This window comes from Anolis carolinensis, chromosome 1 (assembly GCF_035594765.1).
Source record: "Anolis carolinensis isolate JA03-04 chromosome 1, rAnoCar3.1.pri, whole genome shotgun sequence".
Lineage (NCBI taxonomy): Eukaryota > Metazoa > Chordata > Lepidosauria > Squamata > Dactyloidae > Anolis > Anolis carolinensis.
The window spans coordinates 80,360,273-80,382,766 of NC_085841.1; the positions used below are offsets into that span (position 1 = coordinate 80,360,273).

Consider the following 22,494-nt stretch of genomic DNA (forward strand, 5'->3'; position numbering starts at 1 on the left):
TGATTGACTTGCTCTTCTAATTTCATTAGTAACTATCTTCATTAATATCTTCAATATTTATCCTGTTGCTCATACAGTATTGTGTGCATATACTGGAGGAGGATACATTCCTGAACTTATTGAAGAACTTACTGAAGAATCAGAAAACCATGGATACCAGCTAATCCTGTTGAAATGAATGATATTCACTTGGAATTTGCTAGGCTTCCTAGGGCAACTCAATGATAACGTCTAACAGAATCACCTGGACGACATAGGGCCCTCCCACACAGCTATATAATCCCGAATATCGAGGCAGAATAACTCACGATATCTCCTTTGACTTGTGTTATCTGAGTCCACACTGCCATATATTCCAGTTCAAAGCAGATAATGTGGGATTTTATTCAGCTGTGTGGAAGGGGCCATAGAGAATTCCTAGAGAGGATACAGAACTCCATGTATTTGTCCTGCAGATACAAAGGCTGTACTGTACTTCTAGAACATGGCCATACAGCCCAGAAAACATACAAGAATGTTGTACTGTACATTGATACTGACATTTCCTTCTGAATTTTGAAATAGAAATTTGGCAAAGTACACACTGAGTGTATACTTTGCTAAATCATTTTCATTTTGAGTTACCAATTTAACAGTTGCATAGAAGTCAAAATTAACTACTTTGGGCTTTCTTCTTTATTTCAATACTACCAGTTTTTCCTATTGAAGAATTTTGTTGCTCAGAGTTTAACGCAAGGAACCATATTTACCGGTTTGTCAGAGTTTGGCAAGTTGGACTATAATTGAAGCATCTACTGTTGCAATTATAGCTCTGAAAACTGTCCTATAAGGATGAGAAAGGAAATGGTCTTAAAAATAGACATTGAGCCTACTGCCAAATATGAAGAAATCAATATGTATCAGAGGTCTGGCCTGGTCATCCTGCCTCACTTTTAGAGTATCATCTTATATTTCATTTGCCATATTGTCTAAGGAAAAAATAAAATGGACCCTGATCCTCTGAGGTTTTTGCTATCATGTACCTTCTAGTACATGATACTACAGCTCTGATGCTAGGGAGCTCTGGGGCGGGCTGGCCCATGAGGTCACAAAGAGTCGGGAGTGACTGATTGAATAAACAACAACAAACGTTCTAGTAATTTCTGTCTTATTGTGAAATTGTGTAAGGAAAAACTTATTAAGATTTTTTGAAAAATATTCAGATGTGGTTTCTTCTAAGACAGAAAGACTATGACTTACTCAAGATCATCCAGTGGGCTCCATAGTCGAGTGGGAATTTGAATCTTGATCCAACATTCAAACCACTACACCATACAGATTCTGATATTTAAACTGGCACAATCAGTCTGAACCATCTCCATAGCCAATTGTATGGGTGAGTGGGAAAATAAATCTGTTAATCACTAGCACACACTCTTACAGCAACACTAGCAACTGACTTTGCCATATGATTATTGTACAGTAACAATCTCAAGGGAGACAGCATGGTACAGAGATAGGAGTATTGAACTATGACTTTGGAAACCAGGGTTCAAATCCTCACTGGATGACATTGAGGAAATTATAGCATTTTAGTCTCAGAGGAAGGCAAAGGCAAACTCCATCTAAACAAAGAAAACTGCATGATACGTTTCCATAAGTTAGAAAGGACTTGAAAGCACATTAACAAGAGTACTCTCAAATTATCAGTGAATAGATGATATAATGGCATGACAGCATGGTTAAGGCTATTCCTGTAAGTTCTGATAAAGATCAAGAAAAAGCATTTTGCAATGTGTGAAATTCTCTCTGATCAGTGTTGCTATTTGTGGCTCGTGTAGATGGGCCCTTAAAAATGCCAGTCAGGTTCAACTAAGTTTAATTAATTTGGAGAGAATTTCGCACATTGCAAAATGCTTTTCCTTGATCTATATCAGAACTTAATGTGCTTTCAAGTCCACTGGTTAATGTAAGACCAAGAAATATAAAGGCTGTAGAATAGGAAGACCCCCATCCCGTATCTCCCTATTTGTGGCACAAAATATTTTATCAATCTAAAATGACACAGTTTATTCAGTTCTATTATAAGATAAATTGAACTGGTTGGATGTTAAGCCTGGTTAGGAGCATTTACTGGATAGAAGACCTCTGTTTTCAACAATATTTTCTTTCTAGGAATATATATATATATTTAAAGCAATCCCTTGTTGTTGTTTTTTGTTATAGTGTGCCTTCTAATCTATGATTCTATGATTCTATGAGTCCGCACTGCCAGATAATCTGGGATAAACAGAAATCCTAGGATCAGTTCCTGAGATATAGGATGTGTCTGGAAGGGCCCCAAGTCAAACTCTCAAGTTACTTTGCCATGCTGCAATTTTCTTCAGTTGAGATTACTCCCATGTAAATGCATAGTATGGGAATTCACACTTGTGCACACAGAAACACACACACCATATTGCCATATCTGGTTCAGACAGGGAGGGACATTATGGGTTAAACAAAGGGAGGTTGTGTAAGGTAAAGGGTGCCAATTAAATTCTGCCAAACACTGGCTCAGGCAGCACATAAGTTAAGGAACTAGATAAGCAGAAATAAGATGAGCATGATTTCAATATAGATTGTGCCTTGATGATGAAAAAGCTGTCAAATGAATTCTGTAAGTCCAATATAATGCTTCCAAAACAAGTAACATCAACATTAGTGTGACCACTTTCATAGGAGGTATATAAAAGCTGGAGAAACTAGTGCTATTATGTAATGCATTTTTTTCAGAGTCAAAAATGTGGCATCTGCTGTCCATATTCATGTGTTGTCGAAGGCTTTCATGGCCGGAATCACAAGGTTGTTGTGTGTGTTTTTGGGCTGTATGGCCATGTTCAAGAAATATTCTCTCCTGAGGTTTTGCCCCCATCTATGGCAGCCATCCTCATGGATGCCTGCCATAGATGGGGGTGAAACGTCAGGAGAGAATACTTCTGGAACATGGCCATGCAGCCCGAAAAACATACAACAACTCTGTCCATATTCTTTTTTTAACATGTCTATGGAGAGAATATTATTTAACTGGTGTCACAGGACAGATGACCATTTCTTCCGTTTGCTCACAGTGTGGAGGTTTATTACATCTGATGTTGAGAGGTCTTTATCTATTGTCACTGTCCCTCCCTGTAGCATTTTCCAAGAGTCAGAAGGGCTGCTGTGGGAAAGAGATAAGGACATCACCTTCTGCCATCTCATGGCCAATAGCTAAATCTATATCTTACTCCTTGTGTTTGTAAACACATTGTTTCATTAACATAAACATAAACACATCAGCAAGACTGTCCTTAATTGGGAGACAGGGCCACACGGAAATGATGGGCCAGCAAGCTATATCATTTGTTTTTGTTGGGTCTTTAAAAAAATAACAAGAATCAGGAATGTTGAAGCACGAGGAGAAAAGCCCTATTTGGAATGATTTCATAAATATGGAAGTGTAAAATCAGAATTAGGACAGGTCTCTTCATGATTCTTCAGTGTACTTTAGGGATTTTTGTTTGGAACTGTTTTAATTGGTTTTTAAACATGTTGTTTTCCTTTCCTACCACAAAAAAACCCTCTTAGACCCTGAGTTTAGAACAGTGTGCACAGGAAACAAGACGATGTGTACAAATGTTCGCTTCTGAAAACACTGGACAAGCAGGCATGTAAAAGTACAGAACAGAAAGGTTATAATTGACATCGCCAAGGGCTTCAACTTTAATAAAGCCCACAATACAGTAGGAACAGGTGAGACCAGGGGGAAAGACTAATTTGCTGCATGAAGAAGTGTTGACAATGCAATAGCTGCCATCAAGGCCTCTGACTCATATCTGCATGCCATTGTTTCTTCATGCCATTAAAGGGTAACATACGGTTAGGCAGTGCGATACTTCTGCTTCAGTTACGTATTTCAACATTGTGATTAACTCAACAGCAAGCTGCAATTCAGGTACTATTATTGTGTGAAGCCTTTGACAATGATGCAAAATGTGGCACAGCCATATACATTATGGAAGAGTTCGAAGTGTTTTCCCCTCCTACCTAGAATATACAAATGCATCCAGCTTATTATGTGTTCTTTTTAGACCCGCTTGGTCACCCATTCATAGTACGTATGCCACAGGAGGCCTATTCCTGCTAGGGAACAAAAGTTGATGCTGTATGGATGACATGTTCCTAGGGTAGTAATCAAGCTTGTTTTTAAAAATCCACTGAATCTTTTTTGTGCTTCACAATAGCATCACATTAGCACTTGCACATTAGTACTTGTTTGGCGGGCAGTTGAAGATGCTGTAATTAGCACTATAACACTCAAGTTTATATTAAGGCACCAAAGAAGGGAAGCAGTACAACTTCTCTAATTTATACTCAAGATAATGATGATTTTCAGCAGGAACACATATCTGAAAGGGGCTAAATTAAACATTTTAGGAGGGAAACGCTCCTCACGATGCTAAGAAAACTAAAAATGTTGAACAATTATTTCAAGCTTTTGAAGAAAAGGTGGAATAAGGAATCCAAAAATATCATGCCAGTATTACATATTTTACTGATTTGTTTAGACCCCAGCTTTCTCCTGTAGACAGTGTGAAGGTGTCAAAATAAAGGGGGGAATTAAACAGAAAAAAATATAACATTTACACTCAATTTCCATAAAATCCATGTTATACGTGTATTCCTTCCTTATAGGTACTGCTAATGTTGTTTTAATCCAGCCAGGAAAAAAAGGTCAATAATAATTTTCCCCAGATTTTCATACTTTTTAAAGATTTATACAAAAAAAGAAAGAAAGGAACACTTCCTGTTGACACATATCTTCTTCATTTTTCAGAGTTGGATAAACAAAATGAACAACCTTAGTATGTGATGGCAAGATCCCAACAGACTTCTCCCCTTTCCTTCACTTCCTCTCCATCAGTCTGATGTGCTAGCTAATAATTCACCAGATTAAAATTCTGTGGGACTATGGGAGATGTGGTTTCCACCGATGGCAGCAGCCCTCAGATGATATCTTTGAGGACTGGATGACGGTTCAAAGTGGGATGGAGTCCTCTGTCACCCCAGTCAAGCTCTCAGACTGATTTGGAAAAATTCTAAATTATTCTCAGAATATATTTTTCAGATATCATTTAATACTTAAAACTAAACAAACCTAAGGACTTTTTCACACGGGGGGGGGGGGGGGGGGGGGTTGGCCCCATTTTTCCAGTTGCTGGTGAGACCTGACAAGCTTCATCAGACAATGCTGCCTTCGCCCCACCAACATTCCTCTCGAAGTGGAGGGGAAGTGTTATAATACGCTTCCTCCTCCACGACAGAAAGGAAATTGTTTTTTGGGTCTTGCAAGGCTTCCCCTCCACTTCGGAAGAATGTGGTGGGGTCCAAGGTAACATTGTCTGATGTTGCTCAGCAGGCCCTGTCGATCTAGAGAGATGGGCTGAAACTAACCAAATAAAGTTCAACAGGGACAAATGCAAGATACCCCACTTAGGCTGAAGAAATGAAATGCATAGATACAGAATGGGGGATGCCTGGCTCAACAGCAGTACGTGTGAAAAGGACCTTGGAGTCCTTGTGGACAACAAGTTAAACATGAGCCAACAATGTTATGCAGCAACTAAAAAAAGCCAATGGGATTTTGGTTTGCATAAATAGGAGTATAGTGTCTAGATCCAGGGAAGTCATGATACCCTTCTATTCTGCCTTGGTCAGACCACACCTGGAATACTGGGTCCAATTCTGGGCAATAGAAGGGACATGTTGACAAGCTGGAATGTTTCCAGAGGAAGGCAACTAAAATAATCAAGGGTATGGAGAACAAGCCCTATGAGGAGCAGCTTAAAGAGCTGGGCATGTTTATCCTGCAGAAGAGAAGGCCAAGAGGAGACATGATAGTCATGTATCAATATGTATGGGGAAGTCATAGGGAGGAGGGAGCAAGCTTGTTTTCTGCTGCTCTGGAGACTAGGACGCGGAATAATGGCTTTAAACTACAGAAAAGGAGATTCCACCTGAACATCAGGAAGAAGTTCCTCATTGTGAGAGCTGTTCGGCACTGGAACTCTATGCTGCGTAGTGTGGTGGAGACTCCTTCTTTGGAGGCTTTTAAGCAGAGGCTGGATGGCCATTTGTCAGGGTGCTTTGAATGCGATTTCCTGCTTCTTGGCAGGGGGTTGGACTGGATGGCCCATGAGGTCTCTTCCAACTCTATTATTCTATGATTCTATGATGGGGAAAGGGCGATGGTGCAAGGCACGTTGCTGTCCTTTTGCTCATCTGATGGGAAAGGGGACAGGGTGCCAATGTGCCTTGTCCCATTCCCACCATATGATGGGGAAAGGAGAGAGGGCATGCAGGGAGCCACAAGGTGCCCTGTGCATCTTCCCTTTCACCGGCAACTGGCAGCAAAATGGCACAGCCCCAGGGGTCGTGTGAAGAGGTTGTAAGAGAGCTTGTCCATTTCTAGCAAAATCATGCCTTATGGAGATTGCCCACTTCTTGCAAATTTTTAGACAAGTTTGATATTAGAAAAAATTAAAACCTAATAAAGTGGGTTGGACCAGCTCTCCATTGCCTGAAATAAGCTACATGATTATATCTAGCAGCTTTAATTAAGGCTCTTAAAAACCTATTGAAACAAAACTTCATATGGAATTAAGATTCTTCATTCAATTCTCCAGAACTACAGGAAATATTAAGAGAAAGTTATGATAATGCTTTCTAGAAGGAAAGGATCATTTCTGGCATTTCCTAAATCATTATTTTATTACTGGAATGACACAAACATTATATGGAAAGAAGCATAACATAATATACAATTGTTGTATCCTCAGCTATATTTAATGAGGGCTTTGTGGTGTAAAGAAAATAAACATTTTTTTTCCAATTTATAACTGTTAACTTGTTTTGAATATCTTAAATCGGTGCTTTAGTAGTTTTTTTAGTACATACATATGCAGACACCTGAATATTATTATATTTTATGTTTTGTTGTTTTAACTGGTTAATCATTTTTATTATTGTTGTTTTATGTTATCTGTAGCCAGGGCCGTAGCCAGAAATTCTTTTCTGGGGGGAGGGGGGGTTGAAAATTTCAGGGGGGGGGTTGAACCCCTAACACCCCCCACACCCGCTACAAACCTGTCAATATCTGCTTGAGATAGTGCCTGGAGGGGCTCTTAATGTTTTGTGTCTCATAGATTTAGCATGGGGATTTGGTAACCAGTTAAAATTCATGAGTAAACCAGGGTTTTTTTTATAACCTGAAAAATTTCGGGGGGGGGGGTTGAACCCCTAAACCCCCTCCCCCTCGCTGCAGGCCTGTATGTAGCTGTATTTTAATCTGTTATTCCTCACTTCAGTCCATAGGGAGAGGCTGGTAAGAGACCCTGTGATCAAGCTCCTGCAGGCTCTGAGCTTTGGCTTCCTTGATTGAGTCCATTTATTATGCAGTCACCCCTCCCCCCCCCCACTGTTTCTTACCTTAACAAGAGTCACTGTATGTTCTAGTGAGTCATACCTTCTCAAGATATGATCAGTGTACCCCTATCTCAGTTTAGTCATCTTGATTTCTAGGAGATTTGTGCTTGGATACATTTATTCTTTTTTTTTTTTTGGCAGTCCACAGTATCCACAGATGAATTAATTGTATTCCTATCGGCTTTCTTCGCTGTCTAGCTTTCACAACAAAATTGGAAATACTTCGTCATACAATGTGTTCCACTTTTGGTATTGGAATCATTACTACTTTTGGTTTAAAATTTCCTTTGATTTCACAGATCTTGAAGAAGTGATCTCGTTTTCTTGCTTTTGTGTTATTTTTATTGTTACGCTCTTCTATTTCTCCGCATTAATTATTTTAATACAATTGACTCTCCATATTTGCAGGTTTAACTTTTGTGGGTTTGATTAATCATGGGTTTAATTAATATGTTCTTTCGAGCAATCTCTTGGTCCTCCAGCTTGATTCCATGGTCAGCCTTCTAGCAGACATTGACCATAGAGTTACTGTGAAGGATCTCTCATGTAAAAAAAATACATTAAAAATCACGATTTTCCCACTTTCATAGGGAGGGCCTACTATAATTCCCTTTCTCCCTGTGCACAAGTTGCTGAACAGTTGCATTCATGATTCTGATGCTATTTTTGTCACTTCTTATTTTTGCTACGAGTTTGTCCTTAATGTTTGTAGAGTTTCATCTGTCATTGATAGTGTATTTTTGTATTCCTCCCCAACAATTGATTTCATCACATGGATCTTTGCAAGCATCCTAGGATGCTTGCAGCATACTTCATCTATGGAGGCTGGCAAATCCCCATGGATCCAAAAGTAATTGTGATGAAATCCAATGTCTATGGCTTCTGTCCAGACTTTTCTGGCTTCTGGTCTACATTTTGCATTAGCTTTACATTCTAAAGGGATGTTCTTCAGGTTTTATTTTGGCATGATGGATAGTTTAGTGTTTTTCTTTAGTTTTAGTCTACCTTTTTATATTAGCAGTTCATGATCTGTGATACAATCTGCTCCTGGTGTTTATTTTGTAGAGACACTGGAGCTTCTCCATCTTCTGCTTTCACTTTTTGAGTTGTTTTAAAAATATTAATATAATTAACAAAAAGTTTTGTTTTAGTGTGATCAGTTTCCTTCTGAACTCCAGAATATAATTTTGCAGTTTCATTTTCTTCTACCTCTGTAGCTGGAATGTGGTTATATTGATAGGCTTTCCCTGAAGTCTTATTGGTATTTTTCAACCATATTTTGCTTTATAGCTTTTGACTGCTTTTGCTAGCTCTCTCTCCTCACTATTAACACCACTCTATTTCTTCTTAGACTTTCATTCCTGAGTAAAATTCTTGTAATTATCTGATTCAAAACATTCAGTTTCTGTCCACTTGATCTTATTCACCCTATGTATTAAAACGTTTATACATCCTATTTCTTGTTTTACTATGTTTATTAATTGTGCTACATTAAGGACCTCATCACATTGAGGCCCTTGATGCAGGGGATAGCAGGGCAAATCATGGGACAGAGGGGTGAATCCTTCGCCTAGCACTCTACTTCACCTGCTTCGCCCGCTTGCCCATCACACGCCAGAAAGCTTATCTTTCTGGTGTGTGCCTGCACTGACTCCATTATTTCCTATCTGAACATGGGTAATCTGTGTTCAGATTTCCCCGTTACTATTCTTCACCGATGCAGCTGGCACAGAACCCCACTGGAAGTAGATGTGCATCATGTGATGAGGTCCTAAAATTCATGGCGTTGCCATCTAAGTCTACATGACTGCATTTAACAAAACCAAACAAGGGTTTTAGTGTGTAGTAATGTAAGAGTCAAGTTAGAATTGATGTAAGCGCAATGAACATTCTTGCTTCAATGCAATCCTAACTAATGTAACTTTGAATAAAGCATTTTAGTATCATCACAGTGTGATGCCATTCTTTTATTAATTAAATATTATTTCAATTTCTGAGGAAATATGAATAACTTCATCAAGGCTCACGGAGAAGCCAGCGATGTTTTGTGAGTGTTTTTAAACTGTTAAACAATAATCCAGATAGGAACACAGAGGAATACAGTTTAAAGACTCAACTGGTACAATTACACCAGCAGTTGGAGCCTATGAATCACTCATTTTATATGAACAAGGTCTTAATTAAAGGTCACTGTCTGCTCTTGTAGATAAGGATGTTGGAAATCTTGATTTGGTTTCTAAGCAGCCATTTACTTAGTAAAGTGAAATCAACTAGAACCAAATTTATACTACAATCTATGTGCAGATTTAGGCAATAGATCTTTACTGGCTCAAAAACAAGCCTAGCACAGGTCTGTTCAATAAAAAAACACAACAATTAGAGAAAAATCATAAAGGTATTTTTATTAACACCTTCTGCCACCCCCCCCCCATTCCTACACAGAGATTAAAAACCTATATTATATGTGAGGAGAAGTACATTCTGTACCCCAGGATTGGGAATCATATGATATTGTACAGAATGTGCTAAAAGTCACAAAGATGTTTCAATATTTAATAAATCCTTTATTTTTTGTTTTTAATTTACAATATCTTGACATCATTCTATACAGTATATATAGGAAATAAATTTACAATATATGTAAAAAATTAAATCTTGTAAATTGAATTTTATAATTTTTTATTTTATTATACACCAGACTCCTTATGATTTTTGGCACATACTGTAGATGTTGGACTGCAACTCCCAGCATTCTTAGCCTAAGAAAGCCAATGGTGAGAAATGCTGGGCATTGTAGCCTGGGAAGACCAGGGGCCATATAATAGCTACTCCTTCTTGAAGCTTATACTTTTTTTGATAAATCCTTTGTTATACATAAGGTTTTTTTGTTTCACTAGCTATGCTGAAACAGAAATCAAGGCTTGAAACGTTACTTTTAATGTACCTAGTAGGCATGTGTGATCAATAAAAAATGTTTCAAAAGTCATTACAAAATTAAGGGGTGCTGGCATTTCATTTGTAAAGTGTTTCTAAAGTATACTTAGAGAGTAACGAAATTTCATTACTTTTTCATTATAGTAATTGCCCATAATTACTGTAAGTGGCAATTATATAAACTTCAGGGGTCCCTTTACCTGCATTTTTACAGCTACAATGAAGCTTGCTACAACAGTAGAACATATTTACCACTGTTAACCCATCAAGTTTCAGAACACTTCACGTATCCATGGATTTTTGGAGAATTTCAAAGTTTTTATAAACAATGTTTTTTTAAAAAAAAAAAAAAAACTATGAGAGCCATCTCCTTGAATTTTCTATATAATGACACAAGATAACAGGGGATCATTTCCACTAACTTTCAGAAATAATCACATATCTATTTATTTTAGGGATTTAATTTTTTTTTTGACAAAACTTTTTTAAAAAGTCACAACAGCTATCTAATTGAATGTCTCTCATATATTAACCAATAGAAATAATAATAATAATAATAATAATAATAATAATAATTAATAATAATTAATAATCAAGCATGAACATGTGAAAACTGTGGTCAGCAAAGAATACACACAAAGGGTCAGAAAAATTCTCAAAAGCAAGCTCAATAGAGGCAACACTATCAAGGCCATAAACACCTGGGCCATACCTGTCATAAGATATACTGCTGGCATTATAAATTGGACACAGGTGGAACTGGACAATTTGGACAGAAAAACAAGAAAACTCATGATCATTCATCATTCCCTGCACCCTCGCAGTGATGTTGACCGGCTATATCTGCCTAGAAGATCAGGGGGCAGAGGACTCTTACAAGTAAAACAAGCAGTCAAAGAAGAAGAACATGCCCTGGCAGAATATGTCAAGCAAAGTGAAGAACCTGCTTTGATTGAAGTCAAAAATCAGAAACTCCTCAAAACCCAGCAGACAAAAAACCAGTACAAGAAAACCGCACTACAAACTAGAGCTGACAGCTGGCACAACAAAACACTGCATGGAAAGTTCCTTGACAAAATTGAAGGAAAAGCTGATAAGGAGAAGACCTGGCTCTGGCTCACGAATGGGACCCTGAAGAAGGAGACAGAAGGCCTGATCCTTGCAGCCCAGGAGCAAGCCATCAGAACAAATGCAATTAAGGCCAAGATTGAAAAATCAGCTGATAACCCAAAATGCAGACTGTGCAAGGAAACCGACGAAACCATTGATCATATCCTCAGCTGCTGTAAGAAAATCGCACAGACAGACTACAAACAGAGGCACAACTATGTGGTCCAAATGATTCATTGGAACTTATGCCTCAAGTACCACCTCCCAGCAGCAAAGAACTGGTGGGATCACAAACCTGCAAAAGTATTGGAAAATGAGCACGCAAAGATACTGTGGGACTTCCGAATCCAGACTGACAAAGTTCTGGAACACAACACACCAGACATCACAGTTGTGGAAAAGAACAAGGTTTGGATCATTGATGTTGCCATCCCAGGTGACAGTCGCATAGATGAAAAACAACAGGAAAAACTCAGCCGCTATCAGGACCTCAAGATTGAACTTCAAAGACTCTGGCAGAAACCAGTGCAGGTGGTCCCGGTGGTGATGGGCACACTGGGTGCCGTGCCAAAAGATCTCAGCCGGCATTTGGAAACAATAGACATTGACAAAATCACCATCTGCCAACTGCAAAAGGCCACCCTACTGGGATCTGCACGTATCATCCGAAAATACATCACACAGTCCTAGACACTTGGGAAGTGTTCGACTTGTGGTTTTGCGAAACGAAATCCAGCATATATATCTTGTTTGCTGCGCCATACAACGTCGTTGTGTTGATAATAATAATAATAATAATTACATTTATTTATATCCCACCTTCTCTCTCCATATGGAGACTCAAAGTGGCTCACAAATTAAAACCATAAAAGCATATAAAACCACAGCACCCCCTGACTTAAACATCTTCATTTTTAAATGTATAAAAAGGCTTTAGCCTGCTGCGAGAAGGACAGCAGGGAGGGGGCTATTCTGGCATCCCAGGGCAGGGAGTTCCAGAGTTGAGGAGCAGCCACTGAGAAGGAAACCTGTCTCTTGTTCCCACCTACCCAGCTTAAGATGGAGGTGGGACTGAGAGAAGGGCCTCTTCTGAAGATCCCAGAGCCCGGGCAGGTTTGTACAAGGGGATGCGGTCAGCTAAATAGCCTGGACCTGAACCATCTAGCACTTTAAAGGTCATAACCAGGACTTTAAATTGTGTTCAGAAACAGACTGGCAGCCAGCGGAGCTGCTGCTCAGGGGGTTGTCTGCTCTCTGTAGCCGTCGTCGTCGCCGTCTCACTCGTTCAGTCGTTTTCGACTCTTCGTGACCTCATGGACTAGTCCACACCAGAGCTCCCTGTCGGCCGTCACCGCCCCCAGTTCCTTCAAGGTTGAGCCAGTCACTTCAAGGATACCGTAGCCAGCCCCAGTGAACAACCTGGCTGCAGTTCTTTGGACCAGCTGGAGTTTCCGAGCACTCTTGAGAGGCGATATTAACCAATTCTATATTTTCATAGAATCCTGGAGTTGGAGGGGACCCCCAAGGGCTATCTAGTCCAACTCCTTTCAGGAAGAAGGGCACCATAAAAACTCCCCTGACAGATGGCCATCCAGCCTCAAAACCAATTATTACGCTTCCCCTATTGAGTTGGAAGGGACCCCAAGAGCCATCCATTTAGGGATTTCTTTCCAGACCAGCACTGATTTACTTACTAGAAGTATCAGTCAGTCCTCCTCTTTGCAGATGCAACAATTTATTGGAATTCTGGATGGCTGCTGCTATGGAGGGACAAATCTCTCCCCTTTCCTGATGTGAGCAGAATTCTCAGAAATATAGTTTAGTGCAGAACCTTTTGCACTCTCTGCCATAGGACTCCTCGCCTTCCCAAACTACATTTCCCAGAGTTCTGTGCTTTCTTTCCCAGTGAACTCTGCTTTCTCCCTGCTTTCCCTCTCCTCATGGTGAGAAGTAATTAATTTAAAGAGGAAATGCAGCCTTTTTGGCTTTGCTTTGCTTCCTTGCACTGAAAATAAAACTGACTTTAGGAGGCTTCTGAGATGTATAAAATGCAAACGAAAAAGTATTGGGTAAGTTTCGATTCTTAAGTTATTGGCACAGGTCAGGCCCACATGTTGGATATCGCCTCATGAGTACGAATTTAATGAATTTGAGACGACTTATGAGGACTAACAAAAATGCACACAAAAAATGCAGTAACTAGTTATAGTAACTGTTCCAATCCTCCATCTATAGTGGGTCACTATTATAATTATACATACACTTTCTGGTTATTCAAAAGTGCCTAGACTAGATATGGTTAAAAACATTGGAATGTTAGAACATACTGGCATATGGTACAAAACACACCCAAATAATGAAGCAACACACATTCTATAAGAGTGACAGAATGAAAGCAATTAAATCATTGCTCATTATTTCACAATTGTAATATAAATTAGTTGTATCTTAGTTATTGCAAACAACATTTGATTACAAGTAAATCTCTAATTCATACTTCTAGGCTTCAGCAGTAATCTCTGCTGGACAGCATAGTTCAGTTTGTTACGCATGGAAACTTCATTGAGTCATGGCACCAGTTCTGACATTTTACCAGGAAACACCCACACACTTTTCAAGCATGTTTTCATCACTGATTGTGTTGTTCTACATTCTGTGTCCACAGTGCTTCAGATTTTATGCATGTCCAAACTATTTTCTAGATCAACTTTCAAGCTGAACCTCCTTAGGCCAATTTTACAAGATCAAAATTTTGGAATATAAAATATTCCAATAGCTGCCTGACATGGTGAATAGTGTTTTAAAAAGAAACAGGAATATTGTATTTTGGAATACTTGTACTGTATTTGCCTATACATACACAATGAAACACCTTGGATATGGGATCCAGGTCTAAACACAAAATTTAATGTACACATAGTTTATAGGTCACTTTATACAAAAATTAAAATAATGTTGTACCTGAAGCAAAATTTGTGTACATGGAGAATTAGAAATCTTTCATTCTTATTTTACATCAATGCACAGAAGCAAAGGAGATACTGATTGCCAAGGTTGCCTTTTATCAACTCAAGTGAATTTGCCATTTGTTGTGTTCCTATCTGAAGAAAGCTGCCATTATCCTTGCTTGGTTGCATCCAACCTGAACCACTCACTTTTCAAGATGGTTTGGAAGCTTCAGCTACTAGGCATGTCCAATCGATGAAAAAAATGTTTCAATTCTCATTTCTAAAGTAGGGGGTGCTGGCGCTTCGATATAGAAAGTATTTCCGAATTTTTCACCCAAAAATTTCGGATATTTCTGAAAATTCGTAATGATTCTAAATGTTTCTAAAATGGCGGACACGCATGCGCAATCGCCAAAAAAAAAGGAACTGGGGGGTGACTTTTACAGGGTTCTCCCACCCTCATTTCTTGAACTATCCTCATCAAATTTGGTACAGTGGGAGAACATATTCAACACTCTTAGCTCAACAAATTGCAGAACGTTTCCTGTCTCCTATGAGTTTTGCCGAATTTTCATAACTTTTTAAATACACTGGACCAGTGACCACACCAAGCAATGCCCTGGCAAGAAGTGCAAAGATACTTTATAAATCCCCTTGCTATATTTGTAAGCAAGAACTCTGGAAATCAATGGTGTCTCTGGCTATGTGATTCCCACAAGCCTGAAAGGCAATGCCTTCTTAATGAAATAGACTACTGATTCTGCAAAGGTATGCTATGATCCAGCAAGAACTATTCTTAATGAAATTGAAAGCTAGATAATTTTTTTAATAATATGGGAAAAAATAACCCTGGAATTCAAAGCTCTAAATAGCTGAGCGCTACCCAAAATTAACACACTCACAAGAGAAGGGACCAGCAACAAAACCCTAACCCTTTCTCCAAACCCATCTGTGGGAACAGCCAGACCGGGCCCCTTCACCCTCTCTCCCCCTCAAGACACGAGGCTTGCTTGCTCTCCATTTGCAGACCACCACCCTCTCCGCGCAAAACCCAGCCCAGAATGGCTCGCCCGGGCTACACAACGGGCTTTTATGGCAATCTTCCATGTGGACACAGAGGACCCTAGCCCCCACCTTTGCGTCCATCATGGAAGCTCCTGATTGGCCGGGGAGCGGCAGCCATGTTAGGCTGCACTAAGCTCCCATTCAAGGTAGGTTGCAGAAACAAACATTTTTTTAATTTTTTTTTTAAAAATATATATTTTAAAAAATTTTGGGGAAAAATTAACAAAACATTAAGAGACAATTAGAGAATGGGCCAATGATGGTTCAAATTACATTGCTGGTTGTGCCATAAGACAACGTCTCAGAATGCGTCTCAAAAAGTGAGAACAATCCGATATAAATCCGATATAAGATTCAAAACGATTTTTTGGACATACCTATCAGCTACTACATAATACAGCTGCCTGTTTGCTTATAGGGCCTAGGCAACTGGTGCATGGAACACTGATTCTATATTAGTTGCATTGATTCCCAGTTTGCTTTAGAGACAAAGGTATGTTGCAGAAGGGGCCTTTTATCCTTTAGAGTGGCTAAAGTGTTTCTAACAATTTGTATTATGCATATCTTGAAGATGCTATCTAGGGGCCTTTCCAGACAGGCCCAAAACGCGGGACATGTCTTGGTTATAATTGGGATGTTCAAATACCAGAAAACTAGGATTTCCCAGTTTGCTCCAGATTAATTTGACAACTGGAAAGATCCAGACCTTAAGCTTTCCTAGTGAGGCCCTATGGGGATTGACTCCTGGGATTACGATCCCGGTTCTTCAGGCTCTAAGAGCCCAATGGTGCCCCCACCCTCCCCTCCCAGCACCCCCATTTTCCCCAAAACTTATCTGAAGGGTCTACGTGCAGGGTAGGCCCCTCCGGAAAGAGCTCCTGGTACCCAAAAATAATGTGTTAGGAGGTGAGGGGAGGAACTCTCTCTGGAGGGGCCTGTGCTGCCAACAGGTCCCTCAGGTAAAGTTTTTTTGGGGGGGGGATTGGGGGGAGCTGAGGGGGCTGGATGCCTTTTTGAGTCAACCTCTAGTTGACCCATGAGGGCATGTAGCAACCTACCCCCACCCCCAGGAAAGCACAGGGTTTAGATTGGCAGTGGGACTAAATCCCCAGAGGAACTGGGATTTAATATTGCAGTTCCTCCTGGAATTTAGCCAGATGTAGAAGGGCCCTAGGATCTCTGATAATTAACAGAAGAGTTGCTCGTGTACTTGCTGGTAAGGATAACAAATATGTGTTGTTTGCTATGAAGGCCCAATTTTACAGAATTCCCCACTAGAGGGTAAGCGTTCCTTATCCAGAATTTCAAAATACAAAATACCCCAAATTCGTTCACATGGGTGGCTGATACTTTTGCTTCACCTGTATGTTATCTGTTTCAGTGAGCCTGATAAATTTCATCCTGACAATAGCTGACATCTGACCATGCCATGGATTGTTTTCTGAGCTCTGTCATTTGTGCTATGCTAGAAATGCTGTAACTGGGCCAACAACTGGACCTTATGGTTATGTAAAGGGCCAGACCCCGAAAACATCTTGTTAAACAAGAAACAAGTTTGAGTGACATTCTGTGCTAGTCACATAAACCTCAGATAAGGATTACCATATATGCATTAGATATTGCTCATGCACACTTTGTCATTGTTTTTGTAACTCCAAAGGTCTAGAACATACTGATGCTTGAAATAAGCTTTATGTATCTTGACCAGTGCTGTGACTAGGTATGACTGAAAATAATGCTGGGGCTTAAAATATCCTTGTTCAAAGTTATTGTTTGTTTCCTGATTGCCTTACTGCTCAGTTTCAGGTAGGTGTTTCACTTGGGAAATACAGCAGGACTGATATTTCAGTCCTACACAACATACTATAGCTCAAATTATAGGCAAATCCCCAAACTTCACAATACTGGCCTTACAGACCACATCAGAAGGTTTCTGTACACAAACTAGTTCTGTCCTATCAGAATTGAGCCTCAACTTGTTTGATCTCAACCATTGCAAAGACATCTCCAGGTACCTCTAAATTGAGGTGTTCAGCATTTCCCTGGGACTAGTTGAAGGAATCAAGAAACAATTATGTGTTCTCTTCATACTCATTATAATTTACCTAAATTGGTTGATTACTTCTTCCAGTGGACTTATGAGGGCAAGGAGGTGGCAGACAAGGTAACTCCTTTACAAATCAACATGCAAAGAGAAAGAGGAAGGGAAATAGAATCAAGGAATACCTTTAAGATTAACAGACTTGTATTTAAGTACAAGCTCATTGTAGATATCACTCTACTTTCTCAGATGCCTTGATAGGGTGATATTAACGGATTTAAGCATAATTACACAAATTCCTCCTCACTTTTTCTTCTTTATTCTACAACAGACTGACATGGCTATTTATTTGAAAACAGCAGTGTTCTGATTTCTAGTGTAGTTCTTCCTACTGTGGTAGTCTACTGACTTTTTCCTGAGAAGATTTTGCTTGGGCAACAATTGCAGCCAATGTTTTTGGGTTTTTCCCCCCATTTTTTCTATATAAGCTATCAGAAAATCTTGATTCAATTCATGTGACTGAATCAGCACAATTGACACTGTCCTACACCTCCACCTATACCCAGCCATTGCACTTTATTCTGGCCCAGCTCTAGAGATTGCACATATATAAATTCTATTGCCTTACTCCAGTCTTGAATATGCTAACTGCACCTTGGCTATTGGTTGGTTGAGTACCGGTATGTTTTTATTGTATTTTATATGCTTTGTTTTTATATGTTTACATGTTTTAAATGCATTTTGATATAGTATTTTATGCTGTATTTGGGCTTGGTCCCCATGTGAGCTACCCCGAGTCCCTTTGGGGAGATGAGGTGGGATACAAAAATAAAGTTGTTGTTGTTGTTGTTGTTGTTGTTGTTGTTATGTTTATTGAGAAGTAATGCTGCTCTTAAGCTCTGTGGGTCTTAACAAGAGTGCACAAGATCAGAGCAAAGTGTTAAATGCTCCAAGCCATTTTGTTGCTTACATGTCATATCACCTTTTAGAAATAGAAGTTTTCACTGCAGAGCTTTCATCCTTTTGAAGCTTAACATTTAATACATGATGTAATTTCTTTGCCTATCAGCAATACAAACACTCCATCTAGCGAGCCAGTTCTGCACAACAGCCTTTTTCTATTTGGCTGTGAAGAAACATGGGAGTGATCAAGTTCTTCTGAAGTCAAGCATAGCCAGACATACACCCTAGAACAAAGCTTTCCAAACTGTGTGCCATGACACGTTAGTGTGTCAGCTGCAATGTGTAGGTGTGTCATGTAAACATAATGAGAAACCTCTGAGTCTATGTCAAATAAGCAATAAATCGTGTGGTTGTTTTTTAAAAAAAAAAGATAAATGAAAGATTTTCATGAGCTATATTCTGTTCCCATACATTCCATAATTGCAATTTATGTATGTGTCCATATCTCTTATAAGGGGTTGGTTTAACCTCTGGTTTGCCAGTAACACTGAATTACTGTGTTGCAAAATGATGCAGGTCTAAAAAGTGTGTCACCAATATGAAACATTTGGAAAGCTCTGACCTAGACTTTAAGAAAGCAGACTTCAGTAAACCTATGGAAAAACTGAGTATGATTCCATGATAAGGAATACTAAAAGAGAAAGGAGTCCATTATGGATGGAAGTTTCTGAAAATTCTGGACCACAATTTTTCATCCCTAACATGTAGAAGCAGTGGGGAAATAGACTATTATCTCACTTACAAAATGCAGTGGAAGTGGACATATTTCGGCAAATGTCATAAAAGAGGTTATCAAGTACAGAAAGAAGATGACACACAAACCTTTTGCATACTGTCTGGCAGGGCCGGTCGGAGATAAATTTAAATATTAAGCGGGGGCGCTGAAAAGCGCCCCCCGCCGGCCCCGCCTCCTGCGCCCTGGCCCCGCCTCCCAACCAGCGTGCCCTGGCCCCGCCTCCCGCGCTGCGTGGGAGGCGGGGCCAGGGCACGCTGGGTGGAAGGCGGGGCCAGGGTTGGCCCCGCCTCCCATGCTATTCGCCCTGGCCCCGCCTCCCACGCAGCGTGGGAGGCGCGGCCAGGGTTGGAAAGAGGGAGGCTTCGCCGCCCGGGGAGGGGAGGAGGGATCGCCTCCTCCCCTCCCCGGGCGGCGAAAGAACCAGGCTTCGCCGCCCGGGGAGGGGAGGGGGGATCGCCTCCTCCCCTCCCCGGGCGGCGAAAGAACCAGGCTTCGCCGCCCGGGGAGGGGAGGGGGGATCGCCTCCTCCCCTCCCCGGGCGGCGAAAGAACCAGGCTTCGCCGCCCGGGGAGGGAAGGGGGGATCGCCTCCTCCCCTCCCCGGGCGGCGAAAGAACCAGGCTTCGCCGCCCGGGGAGGGGAGGGGGGATCGCCTCCTCCCCTCCCCGGGCGGCGAAAGAACCAGGCTTCGCCGCCCGGGGAGGGGAGGGGGGATCGCCTCCTCCCCTCCCCGGGCGGCGAAAGAACCAGGCTTCGCCGCCCGGGGAGGGGAGGGGGGATCGCCTCCTCCCCTCCCCGGGCGGCGAAAGAACCAGGCTTCGCCGCCCGGGGAGGGGAGGGGGGATCGCCTCCTCCCCTCCCCGGGCGGCGAAAGAACCAGGCTTCGCCGCCCGGGGAGGGGAGGGGGGATCGCCTCCTCCCCTCCCCGGGCGGCGAAAGAACCAGGCTTCGCCGCCCGGGGAGGGGAGGGGGGATCGCCTCCTCCCCTCCCCGGGCGGCGAAAGAACCAGGCTTCGCCGCCCGGGGAGGGGAGGGGGGATCGCCTCCTCCCCTCCCCGGGCGGCGAAAGAACCAGGCTTCGCCGCCCGGGGGGGGAAGGGGGGATCGCCTCCTCCCCTCCCCGGGCGGCGAAAGAAGCAGGCTTCGCCGCCCGGGGAGGGGAGGAGGCGATCCCTCCTCCCCTCCCCCGGCGGCGAAAGAAGCAGGCTTCGCCGCCCGGGGAGGGAAGGAGGCGATCCCTCCTCCCCTCCCCGGGCGGCGAAAGAGGGAGCCACAAGGCCAGGGCGCACTGGTCGGGCGGCGGGGCACCGTCAGAGCGGTGCCCCGCCTCCCTCCCAGCCTGACGGCGCCCCCCGGGACCTGCGCCCGAGGCGGCGGCGTCAATGGCCTTTATGGTGGGGCCGGCCCTGCTGTCTGGGGACTCATCAAGACACATGCAACAATGTGTGAAGATTACCAATCCAGATACAAATCTGGGAGTTGCTCTTCTTTTGATAGAAGAAGATATTATTATTATTATTATTATTATTATTATTATTATTCCCCACTTTATCTCCCCAAAAGGGACTCAAAGCAACTTGATATAAAAGCATTAGTATACAATTTAAAATATACAATATACAACCATGAACACAGAATTAAACACAAATAACACTAAAAATTCACAGTTAAAATCCATCAAAACATATTCAAAGTTAAAAACCACAGCACCCCCTGATTAGATCTTAAACACCTTCATCTTTAAAAGCCTGCCTGAATAAAAAGTTTTCGCCTCCCTGGGCAGAAGAGAGTCCCGGAGTCAAGGGACAGCCATTGAGAAGAATGGCCTGCTCTCTCTTTCCCACCAACCGAGCTTGAGATGAGGGTGGGACTAGGAGAAGGGTCTCTCCTGAAGATTTCAGGGTCTAGGCAGGATCTTGTGAAAAGACAAGCCTGTTTAAAAAATGAAACCACCTATTTAATTAAAAACAATTCCAAGGACTTTAGTGAACCCTAAGTCCTCCCAACCATTTTGATTTTGGGTTTCCATGCCTAGAGGTTAATGCCAGAAAATTAAGCACAGCCATGTTTAATTTGTGTATACATAGCGATTACTTACACGAATTCACACCAAATTTCATAATCCTGTAAACTTTTGTTTGGGAGAGAGGGATACACCTATCTGGAATGAATATATAATAAAGGAAATATATATATCACAGACAAATATAGATTCAGTCCAACTAAATTCTGTGCCACTGAGTGACTTGACTATTACATGATAACATTTTTACATAAAGGTCCAGATCAACTTAAAGGATATGGCTCTCTGTAAACTGTTGGGTTTCAATTCTCATCCTCCGTAGCTAGGGTTTATATAAATTGCAATTCAACAACATCCGAGGGACATCCGTGTTCCACCCCAGGCATAAAAGGAAGTTGTCACTGATGTCCACCCAGTATTTTCCCCAAGGTCCCTTTTTAAACCACTCTGACATTTCAACTATGAAACAAAACCAAATGTCAAAAATCATTGTGCACTTTCATTTCAGTGAAAATCTTCTATGCTTTGAAATATACATAAAATCTCCTCAAAAGATATTAAAGGCCAAAAAGAAAAACTTGACTCTAAATTGTTTCTTGATTTGAGTAAGAGACAGGAAATGCAAATACACTTTGGGCTACAATTAGAGATCTGTCTCTATACAAAGGAGAGGAAGAATCAACTATTTTGAATTCAATTAAGACACAGCTTGACCTGGACCTTTGCACAAGGTATTACTGATTGAAATATTCAAGATTTTACAAACCTTAGCTCAATCATTAATCAGAATGGAGACCAAGAATTAGAAGCTGAAACATTAGAAAAGCACAGTGCATGCACCTATACACTGTAGAATTACTGTAGTTTGGCACTAATTTAACTGTTATGGCTTGATGCTATAAAACCATGGGAGAACAGCTAAGATTAACAGTGTATAACCTAATTAGAGAACTAAATAAAAAAGATGCTGGAAATCCACTCTATGCTACAGAAGACTTGGTGAGGAATGAGGATATGTGAAGCTGCCATTAGCTCACAACTCTTAATAGCTGATGGTTTCTTACACTGACTGGAAGACATAACAAGGCTCTTTTCTGTACATGGTTAAACAATCTAACCTGTCTTGAAATATACATATGCCACAGACTTACAGGGAAATTGGTTTAAAATGTTTTACCGATGGCATTTAACAC

At 41.2% G+C, this 22,494-nt stretch overlaps 1 protein-coding gene across 1 annotated transcript in view; it reads right to left on the reverse strand.

The window, feature by feature from the left end:
- The window catches only part of phactr2 (phosphatase and actin regulator 2), a 135,670-nt gene that overhangs the window by 96,500 nt on the left and 16,676 nt on the right, over nucleotides 1-22,494 (reverse strand). The gene's annotated exons all lie outside the window — the stretch shown is intronic.